Genomic DNA, 16,504 nt, shown 5'->3' on the forward strand with positions numbered 1-16,504 from the left:
CATTACAGGGCAAATAAGGAGATTCGTAAGGCATTGGAGGGTGGTTTGGGCCACTATTTGAGCCATCCGGATATTTCTACGGAATAGCCTGACCTTTACAGGGGGGATGGGGTGCATCTCTCGGAAAAGGGTAATATGCTTTTCCTGAGGGATCTTCGGGAGGGCTTGTGTTGGCTTTGGGCCTTTCAGGGGGTGCTAAGCCCTAAGTAGAGACTTGGCCTTAGTTGTGGCAGGTTTTACTGGGTTTATGGTGCCATGTGGCCTGGGGAGGACCAGTTAGCCTCCCCCTTTTGGGGAGTTAAGAGTTCTGGCAGGATCAACCTTTGGATATTGGTGACCCGAGGTGTGTGAATGCAGACTGTCCTGGAGACTCGATTGGATGGGTGCCTTTCGCTGAGACGTGCATCTGGTGTCTGAGCCCTCCGGTGCAAGCTTCCCTGCTGGGCCTGCCTGACGGGAGGTGTGACACACAGCTCCGGCAGGGGGGGTTAGGTCTCTTGCCCACTGAAAAAAGCAGGGGAGTGGTCTGAGGAGACCCCTGGCCCTGACCTGGCCGCAGTTTGGTTGCCCTTGCCGTTGCTATGTTATTTAATAAAGTGGCCCATAGTTTTTATCAATTTATTTGTGTCCGCCTCTTTATTCCGACTTGGGGGGCAATAGGACTGCAAGCCTTTAGGTGGCACCTGATCTCCCAGCATTATAACTCATCCCCAGACTTCAGATATCAGTTCCCCTGGATGAAACAGATTCCTTTGGATGTTGTGCACTATGGCATTATGCTCCACTAGGAATGTCAACTTCCAGGTGGGACCTGAGGGTCCCCTGGAATTACAGCTCATCTCCAGACTTACAGAGATCAGTTCCCTGCACCAGTCTCCAGATGGCAGAAATCATTATTCATTCATTCGTTCATTCATTCGGTTTCTTCTGGAGAAAATGGCTTTTCCAGAAGGTCGTCTGCATGACATTATACCCTACCAAGGTCTCTTCCACTCCCTAAACCCCACTCACCCAGCCTCCCCCCAATCTCCAGTATTTCCGGATCCAGAGTTGACAGCCCTATATCCCACTGAGGTCGCTCACCACCACAAGACTCCACCCTCCTTAAGCTCTGCCTCCAAACCTCCAGGAATTGCCCAACCCAGAGCTGGCAATCCTATATGGAACCTTATGCAGGGCAACACTGACAGGCTGGGAAGAGGCATTCCTTCAAAACAATTACCCTTCCACTGGAGTAGCAAAACACTAACTAAACCCATTCACAAACCTCCAGCAGCACCAGGAGTAGAATTCTAGCAGGGGCTCCTTTGCATATTAGGCTACACACCCCTGATGTAGTCAATACTCCAATACCTTACCAAGGCTCTTTTTTGTAAGCTCTTGGAGGATTGGCAACATCGGGGTATGGGATTCTAATATGCAAGGAGCTCCTGCTAGAATTTCACCCCTGAGCCACAGTCTTGGGCCTACAGCTATATTTAAAAAGCACTTGTCCCTGCAGCACCCATTCTGGCTTTCCATTCCAAAGGAATACAATGCAGAGGGCCCCAGCAGATGAATGGTCCCAATACTCCAATTCAGTGTCTGCAGCTCAGTCTCAGAGGGAAAGCTGAAGGCATGGTGACTCAGAGACAGGATCCCAGTACTTGCAGAAAGGGGTGAAATGCCAACCTGCTCACACATATGCTAATCCATTATCAGGTACCCCTGCACCTGCTTCCATAGGAAGCTCACCATGTAGAAATGAATGCACACTCCCATGCAATCATAGTGAGCATGATAGTAGTACTGATGCCCCTTCACCCTCTCTCTGTCACTGTCAAAACAGAGAGCAAGCAGAGCAAAATGATTCTGCCCAGCAGATCATGAATATCAACTCAGAATTATAACAATGATAGCGACACTCCATTGGTGTTCCTTTTTCAAAAAATCTGACCTGTAGCATCTACAATAACGTCCTTAAAATGACTTTTCTGCCATGCAAATATAGGAGGGAAATAATTCCACACCATTCCATGTTGGACTATAGCTTGAAGCCATTTTGTGTGTCCTGATGTCAACTTTATCCGTCTCATTAAGATGTTCTTTTTCACTGCTGCGCTCCAACCCTGGAAGACTAATAGTCTCCCTGCCAATCTGGCAGGTGCTTAATGCTCAGCGACAGGCAGGCACGGATGCCCGCATCCGCAGCAAAGCATACTGAAGTAGATCTTCTTCTAAATGATCTGACAGGTCCGGATTTGAGATTATGTAATTTGACTGCTAGGCACAATAAGAATTACCTATTTCCTCTGCAGGAAACACAGGCTGTTATGCCGCCAACTCAACAAGCAATACAGTGTTGACGCGTCTTTTAAAGGGGGAATATTTTTGTACAAAATTTTTTGCTCCAAATTTTTTTGGGAGGGGCAAATGACTGGCAAGTGTAAAAAATTACTTTTCATCAGTCTTGGAGGGCTCTACAAACATCAATGTATTGTCCTTTGTAGGACTATGCTTCAACTCTGACTTACAGGGTTAACCATAGAAATCAGCACTTTTGGCTGCTGGTTTTGGTTACCTTAGCACTGAAATAGGATTTTACTAAAGGAGAGCACACAGAACTCAGAACATTGTTCTTGCATGCTGTTGCTGAAATATTCCTTTACAATTTTTGTTCACACTTAAGCATGCAAAGCTTTAATGAAAACACCCTGTCTGAATCAATACCGGCATCCATCCCAAGTTTACAGTAGCTGGTATCAATTCAACCAGCTGAAATAACTCTTCTGTCTCACTCTGTTTTTTTGTGGGCAGCCCAAATCAGACAGCTCAGTATGTTCAATATTTTCATTAATTACAAAACGAATTGAGAGAAAAGGTCCAGGGGCAATGAATAACCTCATAGGGCATGTTGAACAAGATTTTATCCCTTATAAAAATTCAAGCAAACATCAGGTTCTTTCTTCAGAGCCAGCCCACTTCACCTCACAATGGGCAGTTAAAATTCTGTCCTGCATAGAGTCATTATATGTCTGCTTGGGCAGGAGATCTCCCAACCCCAGCAGGCATTGCCCACAAGCATGCCACTGGCTGCCAGTTCGGTGCAGTGGTTAAGTGCACACACCCTTATCTGGGAGAACCGGGTTTGATACCCCACTCCTCCTCCACTTGCAGCTGCTGGAATGGCCTTGGGTCAGCCATAGCTCTCACAGAGCTGTCCTTCAAAGTGCAGCTTCTGTGAGAGCTCTCTCAGCTCCACCAACCTCACAGGGTGTCTGTTGGGGGGGGGGGAGGTAAAGGAGATTGTAAGCTGTTCTGAGACTCTGAGATTCAGCCTGTAGGGCAGGGTAGGGCAAATTCAATATATTTTTATTATTATTATTATTATTAACCAGCAGCAACAGCACAATATTATTTTGAGGGAAAACCAAGAAACAACATTTCATCTCTCTTGGAATCACTGAAAACTCTATGGTTTTGATGTAGAACTTTCTAGCAATTCTTAGAGGTGTGATGTCACTTTCAGGTCTTCCCCAAAAGGACATCACACCATTGTCGTCGGCTACCCCCATATTTCCCCCTGGTCCCCCACTGGTTGCCATGCAGGTCAGCCCCCTAGCCCTGCACTTATTTTCTGTATACACTTAAACAAGAAAAGCTCTAATAAGATTTTAAACCAGAAGCTGTCAACTTAAAATCAAAATAGGCAGCCGTGTTGGTCTGAAGTAGTAGAACAAAATAGGAGTCGATTGCATCTTTAAGACCAACTTAGTTTTAAGCCGGTCTTAAAGGTGCAATCAACGTAAAATCAGACCAAGAGATATAATCATTGCATACAGCGAAAAGATCAGAGATGGTACATGTCCATTATATACAGATTTTAAAATGTATTCACAGGGAGCCTCAAGAGGAATAAGCAGGGGGAAAGTAGCCTCAAGAGGAATAAACATTCTAAATATCTGTGTGCTGAAATAAAATGTATGTCTTAAGAATAGGGTTGCCAAGTCCAATTCAAGAAATATCTGGGGACTTTGAAGGTGGAGCCAGGAGACATTGGGGCGGAGCCAGGAACAAGGGGGTGACAAGCATAATTGAACTCCAAGGGAGTTCTGGCCATCACATTTAAAGAGACCTCACACCTTTTAAAATGTCTTCCTTCCATAGGAAATAATGAAGGATAGGGGCACCTTCTTTTGGGGCTCATAGAATTGGACCCTATGGTCCAATCATTTTGAAACTTGGGGGATACTTTGGGGAGAGTCACTAGATACTATACTGAAAATTTGGTGCCTCTACCTCAAAAAACAGCACCCCCAGAGCCCCCGAAACCTCCAGATCAATTCCCCATTATACCCTATGAGAATCGATCTCCACATAGAGAATAATGAGGTACTCAGCAGACTCCCCCCCTCCCATTTCTGGCAACACTGAAGGGGGATTGGCCTCTCTACTCATGAGTTGCTGCCAACTTCTTCAAAGTAACACAGACACCCCATCCCAAGAGGAAGCCTCCCAAGTCCAATGGGCACTGTTCCCCAGTAAAAATGTACAGGAGTACAACCACACATTGAACATTTGTCTACAAATGCAGCAGAACATGATGGTAAAATAGACCATTGCACTTTGTACTACAAATGTGGGGTGCTACTTCTGAATGGTCCCGCTATGCTTATAACATTTCCCCCGAAGCAGTTAACCGGCATTCCCGTAAATAAGGATGAAGACCCATCTTCACTCTGCTTTGCTAATTCTCCTCATGGGAAAGATATCCCATAACTCCATACTTCATTCTGCTGCTCACACAGATCCAGTCAACGGGTTGGATCCAGTGAAATGAGCAAAAAAGAACACATACTTAATGTCAAGCACAAGCAGGAGAACAACAGTTGGTTTTTATACCCCATTTTTCTCTGCCCAAGGAGTTTCAAAGCAGCTTACAATCTCCTTCTCTTCCTGTTCCCACATTAGTCACCTTGTGAGGAAGGTGAGGCTGAGAGTGTTCTAAGAGAACTGTGACTGGCGCAGGGTCATCCAATAGACTTCATGTGGAAGTGTGGGGAATCAAACCCAGGTTTCCACATTAGAATCTGCCTCTCTTAACCACTACAGCATGCTGGCAACAGCACAAGATGTTCTGCACAGCACTTAATTGCAAGGGGGGGGTGGTGCTATAAATGCCTTGTACCAAGTCTTGTACATGCAGAAGCAAAAATTTGGGTCCAAACATTTTAACACAGTGTCTTCAAATTCTGCTGTAGCATAAGCATCTATAGGTGCGAGGAGTGAACTCTGGTACAAAGTTTTCATCTCATCTTGCTGAATTTCACAGTTAAAGATGCAATTTGAAAAGATAAGATTACCGTTATTGTTTTGTTATTGTTGGGGGGAAAGTTTCAATACATGGGCATAAGGCAATAAACCAAAAGGTGAATGCTTGATGTCTTGCCATAGCAATCATCTACCACCCTCAAGAAAATCAGTGACCACCAAGGGGAATGAGACTTCCTGTAATGTCACAAGGTGGACACAACTGATTCTACTGCAAACACTCTAATAGGTTTGGAGATTAAACCTTTTCTCATCTTGTGCTGTTAGTATAGCCAAGCTTCCATCAATTAAAACTTCGCTGTGACTTTTTAAAAAAATATATCTTTCCACATACAAAGAACTGTTGGACATTCTTATTTTACATGGGAAAATTATTTTGAATAATAAAGCAGGAAGTTCCCCTGATGTTGCAATTCTTTTTTTTTCATGTTTCATGTAGATTTTTAGAAGTGAAGTATAGTAAATATTTTTAGAAGTGAAGTATAGTAAATATGGTTTGTTAAATTTTGAAGGCACTGGAATTACATGAATATACCATCTTAAAGGCAAGTTCTGTAACTTTATGTTGCTGTTTGTAAAATGATGCCTTCACAGCACTTCAGGTGCTGTTGGACTTCATGTCCCCAACAATACTTTGGTGAGGGCTTTAACTGTTTGTTACCAGCTGCTTGTACACATAAGACTGAACCTGTAACAATATTTAATGTATTTAGACTTCCTCCTGTTGCAGAGTTTTAAACTAACCCACTAATCAAATTAAATAAATAGAGCCAGAATTTGCCATTTTAGTATCTATTGTTATTCTGTGATTTTAGATATTTTAATTGGTTTTAGCTGTTGATTGTCTTTTATGATGTAACCCGCCCTGAGCCTGTTCTATGGGAAGGGCAGGCTGAAAAATAAAATAAATAAACAAACTCATGTGACTTTCTGTACTGTTGAACTTCATTGTAATAAAACAAAAGGGAAAAAAGCAAAACAGTGACAACCAAGATAGAGGCAAACTGAGGGACAATTCATTCTACTCCAAAGCCTAGGCCCACAACCACATGACCCAATAGGCAGCAGAATTATATGCTACTGCCATCATCTCTAATTGTCAAGCCCTCATGAACAGCCCCAGAGAAAGCACACACACCACACTGTGGAAACCTTGCACTGGAGAATCCCACCACCAACAGAAGTACAAGGCACAAAATATTGTGTTAGCAGTGAAGAGGTTTTGCAGGTTCCTCACCATGCAAACTGGGTCTGGTTTAGCCATAGGGTTGCCAAGTCCAATTCAAGAAATATCTGGGGACTTTGGGGTGGAGCCAGAAGACTTTGGGGGTGGAGCCAGGAGACATTGGGGGCAGAGCCAGGAACAAGGGTGTGACAAGCATCATTGAACTCCAAGGGAGTTCTGGCCATCACATTTAAAGGGACAGCACACCTTTTTAAATGTCTTCCTTCCATAGGAAATAATGAAGGATAGGGGCACCTTCTTTTGGGGCTCATAGAATTGGACCCCCTGGTCCAATTGTTTTGAAACTTGGGGAGTACTTTGGGGAGAGGCACTAGATACTATACTGAAAATCTGGTGCCTCTATCTCAATAAACAGCTCCCCCAGAGTCCCTGAAACCTCCAGATCAATTCCTCATTATACCCTGTGAGAATCGATCTCCACAGTCAAGTCCGACTCTTTGAGATCCCATGGACAAAGTCACGCCAGGCCCTTCCACCATCCTCTGAAGTCTGCTCAAAATGAGATGCCTTGCCTGAAAGTCCTCAATGATCTCACACTTGTAGATCATATAAACAGCTTAAATGAGAATTTCCAAACTAAAACAGTGTTGTTGTTGTTTTCTAAACTTAACTACATCCTCACAAGATGCACACAAAATCAAGGTTTGAATGGACGGAAGGGGGGGGGGGCAGAGCACAGGAGTACAGTCAGCATCTTTCCCAGACAGCCTCTTCAGGAGCTTCATATATTACCTTCTGAGAAAACATGAGCTGAACACTCAGCACAGCATGGAGGAATGGTGAGCAACATGGAACAGAGTAACCAAATTGGAAAATGAGGCAATCCAGCAAATATATAAAAAAGGATTATATGCCAAGTCATCACAGGGGGTCCCATTTTTTCCCATACATTTGAACAACAAAGCCAGTGTTAACTTGCACAAAGTATGTCGAAAGAAATCAGAACTTGCCCGTCCAACAAGTTATAACATAGCTACATTATTTTACAGTACTAGAAATGAAAAGTGCCAGCATTCCTACAGAGTTCCTACAGGAATATCCTTAAGCTTTCCACTTTATTTTTATCGCAACTGGAACTTTACAACCAAAACTGATTCTATTATAAGCTGTATACCTCCCTCCATATGCGAATGTTCTCTCACTTTAAAACAAGACATCCACCACTATGTAACCAAATGATCTGATCAGGCTTGCATTTTGCAATGCTACTGTCATACAGCTATATTTTATCAAGACTCTCAAAGCTGTTCGACAACATACTGGCTTTCAAATTAATGTTTGTGTTCCAATTTGTACTGAACTAAGCCCTTGATAGTCCTGTTTAGCTATCTGGGCAGATACATTTCTCTCTCTCCACTAGGTGGTGCAGACAGAACTCTGTAGGAAATGAAAGGTCCATCTTAATAAATATGACAAAGTTAACTACGCACTGAAATATTCAACCAGCCATTAAAGGAACAGAAGTTTGAGCTGTACATCCTGTTTTATCTTTGTTTGTTTGAACAAACAAAACTGTGCAGCCTACTGCCCACAATTGTCCTTAGAACACATCTTGCCAATTTCAAAACAGCTCCACTGGCTGCAAGTTTATTTCAGAGTTCAATCCAAGTTACTGGTTATAATCTTTAAAGCTTTTTACAACCAAGGCATCACATATTTAAAGGCCCACCTCTCCCTGTATGTCGTCAGACTACCATCTTCTGGTTGTTCACCCATTAAAGGTCATAAACAAGGGCTTATGATTTTTCTGTGACTGTTCCCCAGGGAGCTAAGACGAACACCATCCTTAGAAAGTTTCTGGAGGTACTGTAGAGTGTTCACACCAGTAAATTTCTTGGTACTTTATAGCAATATAGCCACAAACAGAGCAAATTTGATCCAGAGAGCCATCCAGAGGAGGAGGAAGAGGAGAATTAGTTTTTACACCACACTATTCACTATTCGAAGGAGTGTCAGAACGCCTTACAATTGCCTTCCCTTCCTTTCCCCACAACAGACACTATGTGAAGTAGGTGGGTGAGAGAGCTCTGAGAGAATTGTGACTGACCCAAGGTCACCCAGCTGGCTTCATGTGAAGGAGTGGGGAATCAAACCTGGTTCTCTAGATCAGAGTCTACCACTCTAAACCACCACACCACATTGGCTGCAGTCCATTTACTTGAGAATCCTAAAGGGCTCTTGATTCTATGCTTGTCATCCAGCACAACTACCTTTGTACAATGTAGTAGGTAAAAAGACAGAAATATTTTATTTATTTATTTATTTTAAAACTAGCATCAGATTTGTTGTTGTTTTAAAAGATTTCCAAATCCAGCAGCCCAAGGGTGTCAGTAAATTTGGTTAGATTATCAGAGATAGAAATTTGGTTAGATTATCAAGGGATTAAATCTGCCAAATGCATTGAAAAATTTCTCACACCAGAATGCAACATGCACATAAATTCTCAGGATCATTTGCTTGATATTTCACTATAATTACACTATACCACCCTTCTCTCCGTAGAAGTAGGATCACTTCTTTGATGTCAATTAACTACCTATGGCAAGAAAAACATTCTTTCTCACAAATCTGCTCTATAGCTGTTGTCACATATGAAAATATATGGTTCAGCCCCCACACATATATGGCTTTCATTGAAGATCTAATAAAAAGGATTAAGAAGCCACCACCATCTATAAATGTTCAAATCCAGTCATTTGTGGTTAGATAGAGAACAGCAGTATACCACTGGTATGTAACCACAAACCAAGCATCATCTATAAGCAAGCCCAAACAACATAGAAACAAACAAAATAAAGATGGTGTGACAGGACCAAATAACACTTCAGAGTGAAGTTGCAGTTTCTAATCTTTATTCTTCTAGTAGGATATTTGGCAAATCTCACTCTACCTCCACAACATTCTCAAGCATTTCCCTAACTAACACTAAGAATATCTCCAAATCAAACTGTATCAGCCAAAAGGATACATGTTTGACTTGCATCTCTGGCTTTGCTCTCACCTCTCAGCTCCCTGGCAAGGGCTGCCAGGTCCGACTCAATAAATATCTGGGGACTTTGCGGGTGGAGCCAGAAGCAAGGTTGTGACAAGCATGACTGAACTCCAAAGGGAGTTCTGGCCATCACATTTAAAGGGACCACACACCTTTTAAATGCCTTCCCTCCATTTGGAAACACTGTAGGATAGGGGCAGCTGTTTTTGGAGCTCACAGAATTGGACCTCTTGGTCAAATCTTTTTAAAACTGGGGGGAAAGGTTTGAGGAAAGGCACTAGATGCTATGCTGCAAATGTGGTGCCTCTACCTCAAAAACGAATCCCCCCACCACGAGCCCCAGATACCCACAGATAATTTTTCCATTATACCCTATGGGAACCAATCTCCATAGCGTATAATGAAGTACCCAGCAGGCATTTTTCTCCCTGTTCCCACTTTCTGATAATCCTGAAGCAGGGAAAGAGCCTCCAAACTAGGGGATCCCTTACCCCCAGCTGGGGATTGGCAACCCTCAAGTTGGTTTTATACTCTTTTCTCAAAGCAGCTTACAATCATATTCTCTTCCTCTACCCACAACAGGCACCTTGTGAGGTAGGTGGGGCTGAAAGGGTTTGGAGAGGTCACCCAGCAGGCTTCATGCAGAGGAGTGGGGAATCAAACATGGTTCTCCAGATTAGAGCCTGCCACTCTTAACCACTACACCAGCTGGTTCATGTTAGATTCTTGACATGAGGAATCCACCACTCTGCTTGCTGTCTATTCCTTTTCTGCTAACAGGAACCATCTAAGAAAGCCACTTTCAACACCTCATAAAGTATTAATAAGAATACAAATGCTGCTGAGGATGTGGCAAAGAGTGCCTTCCTATCACTAGTCAGTAACTGCAACCAGCCAATTATGTTCAGGATCCTAGCGGAAAAACCTCTGTATCAGAAGACACAACCGCCTTCCAAGGAGGTGAAATTGTTCATATTTTAGAATTTTGCAGGCAGTCCCTTTTTTGCTCTCTCAAACAGTAACATTTCCAGAACAGAAATTTTATCAGTTGACATTTTACCTCACCATGGAGCTCTGAGTAACATATGTGCTTCTCCTTTCCTTCAGCTGGCTCTCACAAGAACCCGTTGAGGAAGGTTGGGCTGAGAAAGGCCTATTAACCCAACTGGGGATTTGAACTGTGTTGCTCATCTCCAAGTCTGATTGCTGTATCACACTGGCTCCCAGAAACTCAACATTTCACCACACTTCTATTTTGAATACATGAGCCAGCAACGACATTTCTAATGTTATAGAACACTCAAAACAATTTAACCAGTGGCAAGGAGCAAAGGGGGACTTGCGACTGAAAAGGGTTGGGGAGGTTATTACAGATACCTTCAAGATTCAGAGCAATAGGCTAACATTGCTACGTACAAACAGCAGCCAAAAGATGTCTTTAGAAGAATGTTTCAACAATGGTGAAAAAAAAAATAGAAAGGAAAAGTTCAGATTTCTTTTAATTTAGAACAGGAATGGGAAAAGAATTACCTTGGATTTTAAGGAAAGGGAACATTGGTAACAGTTCTCTGTATTATGCTGATTGCTGGGATCACTGTATAAATTTCTTAAAGCTTTGTACACAGCATTCAGTTCTATACTGTGCATTTGCCATTAGAAGCCAGTAAAAAGCCCTGAGGTATACTCCTATGTGGAGATAACGCTTTTCCTGCTGTACATTTCTTTTAGATGGGAGAGCAACAAAGTGCAACATTCCTCTATATCTTAACAACTGCCAGAAATGGCATATCTAGGTACTTGTCTATTAGTTTTTAACATCTGTCAAGTTACCAAATTTGGAACTGATAAAGCTTGCTAAAACTCAGTTGAGGTTTCTCAAATGTTTCTGCAATCACTACCAGTCAAGGCACATGTGTCCATCAATCAAAATGGAGATTCCACAGGTACATGCACGTGGAAACAGCAGCATCCACTTGGAATACAGCCAGCAGCAGGAAAGACCAGCATTTTTCCAGAAGAAGAGTTGGTTTTTATGCCCCACTTTTCTCTACTATAAGGAATCTCAAAGCAGCTTATATTCACCTTCCCTTCCTCTCCCCACAACAGACACCCTGTGAGGTGGATGGGGCTGAGAAAGTTCTGAGGGAACTGTGACTGGCCCAAGGTCACCCAGTGGGCTTCATGTGGAAAAGTGGGGAATCAAATCCAGTTTTCCAGATTAGAGTCCACAACTCATAACCACAAAAATGCTAGCTTGAAAAAAGAAAGCATGTTATTGGGGGGGGGGGGGGGGGAGCACAGGAATGCCTTTTGCTTTAAGGAACCAACACTGTTTTCCAGACTTCCACAATGTCTAGGTGCCTGCCTATCCCTTCCTTTCTCAGCATGCATCTTTGTAAACAAAACTCAAAATGTTACTTGTCTCCACTGTGCTGTCTTCTAGAAGGAAATCAAATCCTGTGATGCTACCCCTGGAGAACTTCTTACAGCTCAGGAAGGGGAGATCATGTAACAGTATATGATCTTAGAGAAGTATGGATACATGTGCATACAAACACATGTACAAAGCAAGGAGGGCCAGAATAGCACAGGTGCATCCTGTCATTTCAAAAGTGCTTCCTTCCCTTATACTGAAGCTAAACTGTTGGAAATCAAAACCCTGGATTTTTATCTCACCAGCACTGTGGATTAGGTCATGTATATGACCATTCCATATATCTTTTGGACATAACTCCATAACAAGATTCCAGAAGACTTGGATATGAACTTAGGGTTTCCAGCTCTGCTTAGGGAACTTCCTGGAGACTTCGGGGTACAACCTGGAGAGGGCCAGATTTGGGGAAGGGAGGGACCTCAGCAAGATATAATGCCCTAGAGTCCACCCTCCAAAGCAGCCCTTTTCTCCAGCTGAACTGATCTCTGTCACCTGGAGATCAGCAGTAATAGCTGAAGAGCTCCAGGCCATCATCTGGAAGTTGGTACCCCTAGATGTGGTAGATATCAGTTGCCTGCCTCTCTCACAGCCCTAAAGTCTTGGCTTTAAGGGACCATGAGCTGATTTTTGGCTTTAAGGGACTATGAGCTGATTTTAACAAGATGGTTGATGTGTGCCAGACACACAGTTCAGGCTCCCAAGCTAATGCTGATGTTGAAAGGATTATTATTAACTTGCTTATGCATAAACTAGCAAAGAATTCATACAAGCCACAGGCTGGTGATATGTATATATAGGGGCAGACACACAGCAATTCGTAAGTAAGACTGGGCACGCAGAACTCTATACGCTGAACACTTTCAGCCTGTGTGGCCCTCAATCTAAACTGGCTCTGTGCCAACAAAAGCAAAAGGCAAGGGATGTAGTTTTTCCAGCATATTCCTGTTGTGGATTCGTGGTACAGGAGGTGTTCTTTTAGTGTCCACATCATAAGCTCTTAAAAGCATCAACTGTCTACAGCAGTGACTGGCACAGCATCTAAAGCACTGGAAGGGTGGTCATAAACCAAGCCTCCTAGCAGTTTTGATGTACCTTCAGGATTTCCAGAGACACATGGTTAACACAACCATTATTGAAAGCCGATTGTGTTCCTTATGGGTGTCATCACAAAACCAGGCTCAGTATCCTTCAGCCACCAGACCCAAGGACCAATCTGGTTCAACCAAGTTTCATAAAATCCCAGCATCAGAACATGGTCTTCAGTTACACAAACTTACTTTTGATTGATGCTTCCACAACATGACCATCAGCTTCCCTGGTTTGACACAGAGGATGATCCAGGCAGCATGTGACTATGAACATATGAAGCTGTCTTATACTGAATCAGAGCTTTGGTCCATCAAAGTCAGTATTGTCTACTCAGACTGGCAGCGGCTCTCCAGGGTCTAAAGCTGAGGCTTTTCACGCCTACTTGCCTGGACCCTTTTTATGGAGATGCCGGGGGTTGAACCTGGGACCTTCTGCTTACCAAGCAGATGCTCTACCACTGAGCCACCATCCCTCCTCAAACTGTCAGTTTTAAAAAGCAGTCTCAGTAGACAAAGTCTGCAAATATCATGGAGTATCAAAGGGAGAAACAAGCCTGCTGGTGGAAGGCCTTGTGGTTCCCCCATTAAGGATTCATCTTAGGGTTCTCAGCTCTAGCTTGGGAAATTCCTGGAGGTTTGAGGGCAGAGAGGAATTTCCATATGTGGTATAGCATAGACTTTGCCCTCTGAAGATTCCATTTTCTCAAGAGGAACTGAGCCCTATAGTGTGGAGATCAGTTATATTTCCAGGAGAATTTAAGGTTGCCATGTCCAACTCAGGAAATATCTAGGGACTTTGGGAATGGAGCCAGGAGACTTTGGGGGTGGAGGCAGGAGCAAGGTTGTGACAAGCATGATTGAACTCCAAAGAGAGTTCTGGCCAACACATTTAAAAGAATGGCAAGCCTTTTAAATGCCTCCCCTTTGTTGAAAATAATGGAGGATGGGGGCACCTTCTTTAGGGGTTCATAGAATTGGACTCCAATCTTTTTAAATGGCGGGGGGGGGGGGGTTGAAGAGAGGCATCAGATGCTACGCTGAAAATTTGATGCATCTCCCTCAAAAAACAACCCCAGATACCCACAGATCAATTCTCCATTATACCCTATGTGGACCAGTCTCCACAGAATATAATGGAATGCCCAGTGGACATTCACCCCCACTCCCATTTCTGGTAACCCTGAAGCAAAGGGAGGGCCTCTAAACCAGGGGATCCCCTGCCCCCAACTGGATATTGGCAATCCTAAGAGACTTCCAGGTCCCACCTGGAGGGTGGTAATCCTAATTCATCTGTACTTGGTGTGAGCTCAGAGTTGTGCATCATGATATCTGGCAGAAGTCATATGAGGAATTGTTTTTGTCCTGTGTTGAAGGACCAATTTATTTGTATTTCCAAAGCCAAGGGCCCTATGCTTTCACAGACCACACTGACCTCCAAGGGATTCCAAGGATGAGCTGCAATAGCAAGACTAAACTGAAAAAACTGACAAACAAATAAATGTATACAACCTTAGCAGCAGAAGGCTCCATTATATATAAGGTCTTTCTGTTAACCCTCTGCAACGGCCACACTATTGTCCAGAAATATTCATAAAGAATGTGCGAAAGAAGAGACGCAAAGTAATTTTTAATATTTTCCCACAGTTACAGGAATAGAAGTATTTACACCTCCTTTGTAAGCCAAAGGCTATAAATTAAATTTGAATACACAAAAGAGGACATTAATTTTCAACTATTACAAGCATGAAACATATCAGGATTATCTCCAATATTAATTGAATTTGGATTTTCAATTGTGTTTCGTTCTGCCTACTTTCAAGGAAATGACACTCTATTTTTTCATGTACACACTGGACAGAATTCTCAGGGGGTTTCACTGAATCCATTCCCAATTTGCTTTTATGAATCTTTTCTGCATAAACAGAGAGGGGGAAGAAACAATCATTCAGCCATGCATTGCAACCTTCCACAAAATGCTGCAGGCATCATAATTTTGCAAGCATACCTGTTCTGACCTCTCTTGCTCCCTCTTAATGGAAGTTTTAACTGCATCAGAACCTTCAACTAAAATGCGTTACCACAGACTGTCGAGTTCTATGGGACCACAAGTCAGTCAGCAGAAATGCTTCTCTATGGGCTGGATCCTGTCTAAAATGTACAAACATGGAAAGGCTTCCATGCATGAAAACATAACTTCCCTGCCTCCCCCCTCCCACTGCAGCTCAAAACAGCCCTTTCATGATGCTTAGGGATTCAGGTTAAGATAGCCTTAAATAAAAGGTAAAAGGCAAAGAGTCGTTACCGACCCATGGGGTGATGTTACATCATGACGCTTTCTTGGCAGATTTTTTATAGGGTGATTTGCCACTGCCTTCTCCAGTCATCTACACTTCACCCCCAGTAAACGGAGTACTTGTTTTATCTCCCTCAGAAGGATGGAAGGCTGAGTTGACCTTGAGCTGGCTACCTGAACCCAGCTTCTGCCCGGATTGAACTCAGGTTGTGATCAGAGCTTGGACTGCAGTACTGCCGTTCACCACTCTGCACCACAGGCTCTCTCAGCTTTAATTATGATATACCAATTCATAACTCTGGAAGAGTCATGTTCATGAACTATTTCTTCACCCAATAAGTTGTGAGCACTGCCAGAGAGTGTAGGGATGGTCATCTAGCTTAGGGGTTTTTGTTTTTGTTTTTTAAAAAGAAGACTATACAGGCTCATGAAGTACAGAAGCACCAATGATTATTGGCTATGATGACTAGAAACAGCCTGCACATCCAGAGACAGTAAACCTCTGGATTCCAGTGGTATGAGGCAACATAAAGTGAAGGTCTTGGCTTCTTTGCCCTGTTTTTTGGCCATTACACATTTCCCATATTAGGGGCAAACAGCTGGCAGAGCTATGCATAAGCTGCTAAAGCCCCACTTGCCATACGCACCAAACTGCCCTTGCAGTCCAAAATATATTCTAGATGTTAACAGCAATTACTTTGATCCATTCTGAGATAAATGCACTTCCCAACAGCAGATAGACACCTGGTATTTTGCCAGTGGATGTCCGTACATTCTTCATACCCAACTCTGGCTGAACTAGGTAGATAATCTGGCATCCAGCCAACACTAGGGCAGAGAAAACCAAAGCAAAGGAAGAAACAGTAAGCATCAACTTATTAAGTCAAGAGCAAGCCTCAGAACAGCACCCATGGTGTGTTTCCCAGCACTTGCTTCTTCCCCAAAGGAAAAAGCCAATCAATCCTTCAGAAGATCCCAGAAAGGATCACCTTGAGGTCTGCAGGGGCAACCCATTTGGAAATAGCTGCCCCCACCATAGAAGGATACTTGGCTTGGGGACCTCCCAGCCTTTTATAATAGCCCCTTATGGCAGACTTTTAATGAATAGTTTAACCTTCCATGGAAGCCATATTGTGGTAGT

General features: G+C 43.2%; 1 protein-coding gene across 31 annotated transcripts in view; it reads right to left on the reverse strand.

The window, feature by feature from the left end:
* MAGI1 (membrane associated guanylate kinase, WW and PDZ domain containing 1) overlaps nucleotides 1–16,504 on the reverse strand; it is a 736,174-nt gene that overhangs the window by 612,210 nt on the left and 107,460 nt on the right. The window lies entirely within an intron of this gene.

This window comes from Heteronotia binoei, chromosome 5 (assembly GCF_032191835.1).
Source record: "Heteronotia binoei isolate CCM8104 ecotype False Entrance Well chromosome 5, APGP_CSIRO_Hbin_v1, whole genome shotgun sequence".
NCBI classification, from domain to species: domain Eukaryota; kingdom Metazoa; phylum Chordata; class Lepidosauria; order Squamata; family Gekkonidae; genus Heteronotia; species Heteronotia binoei.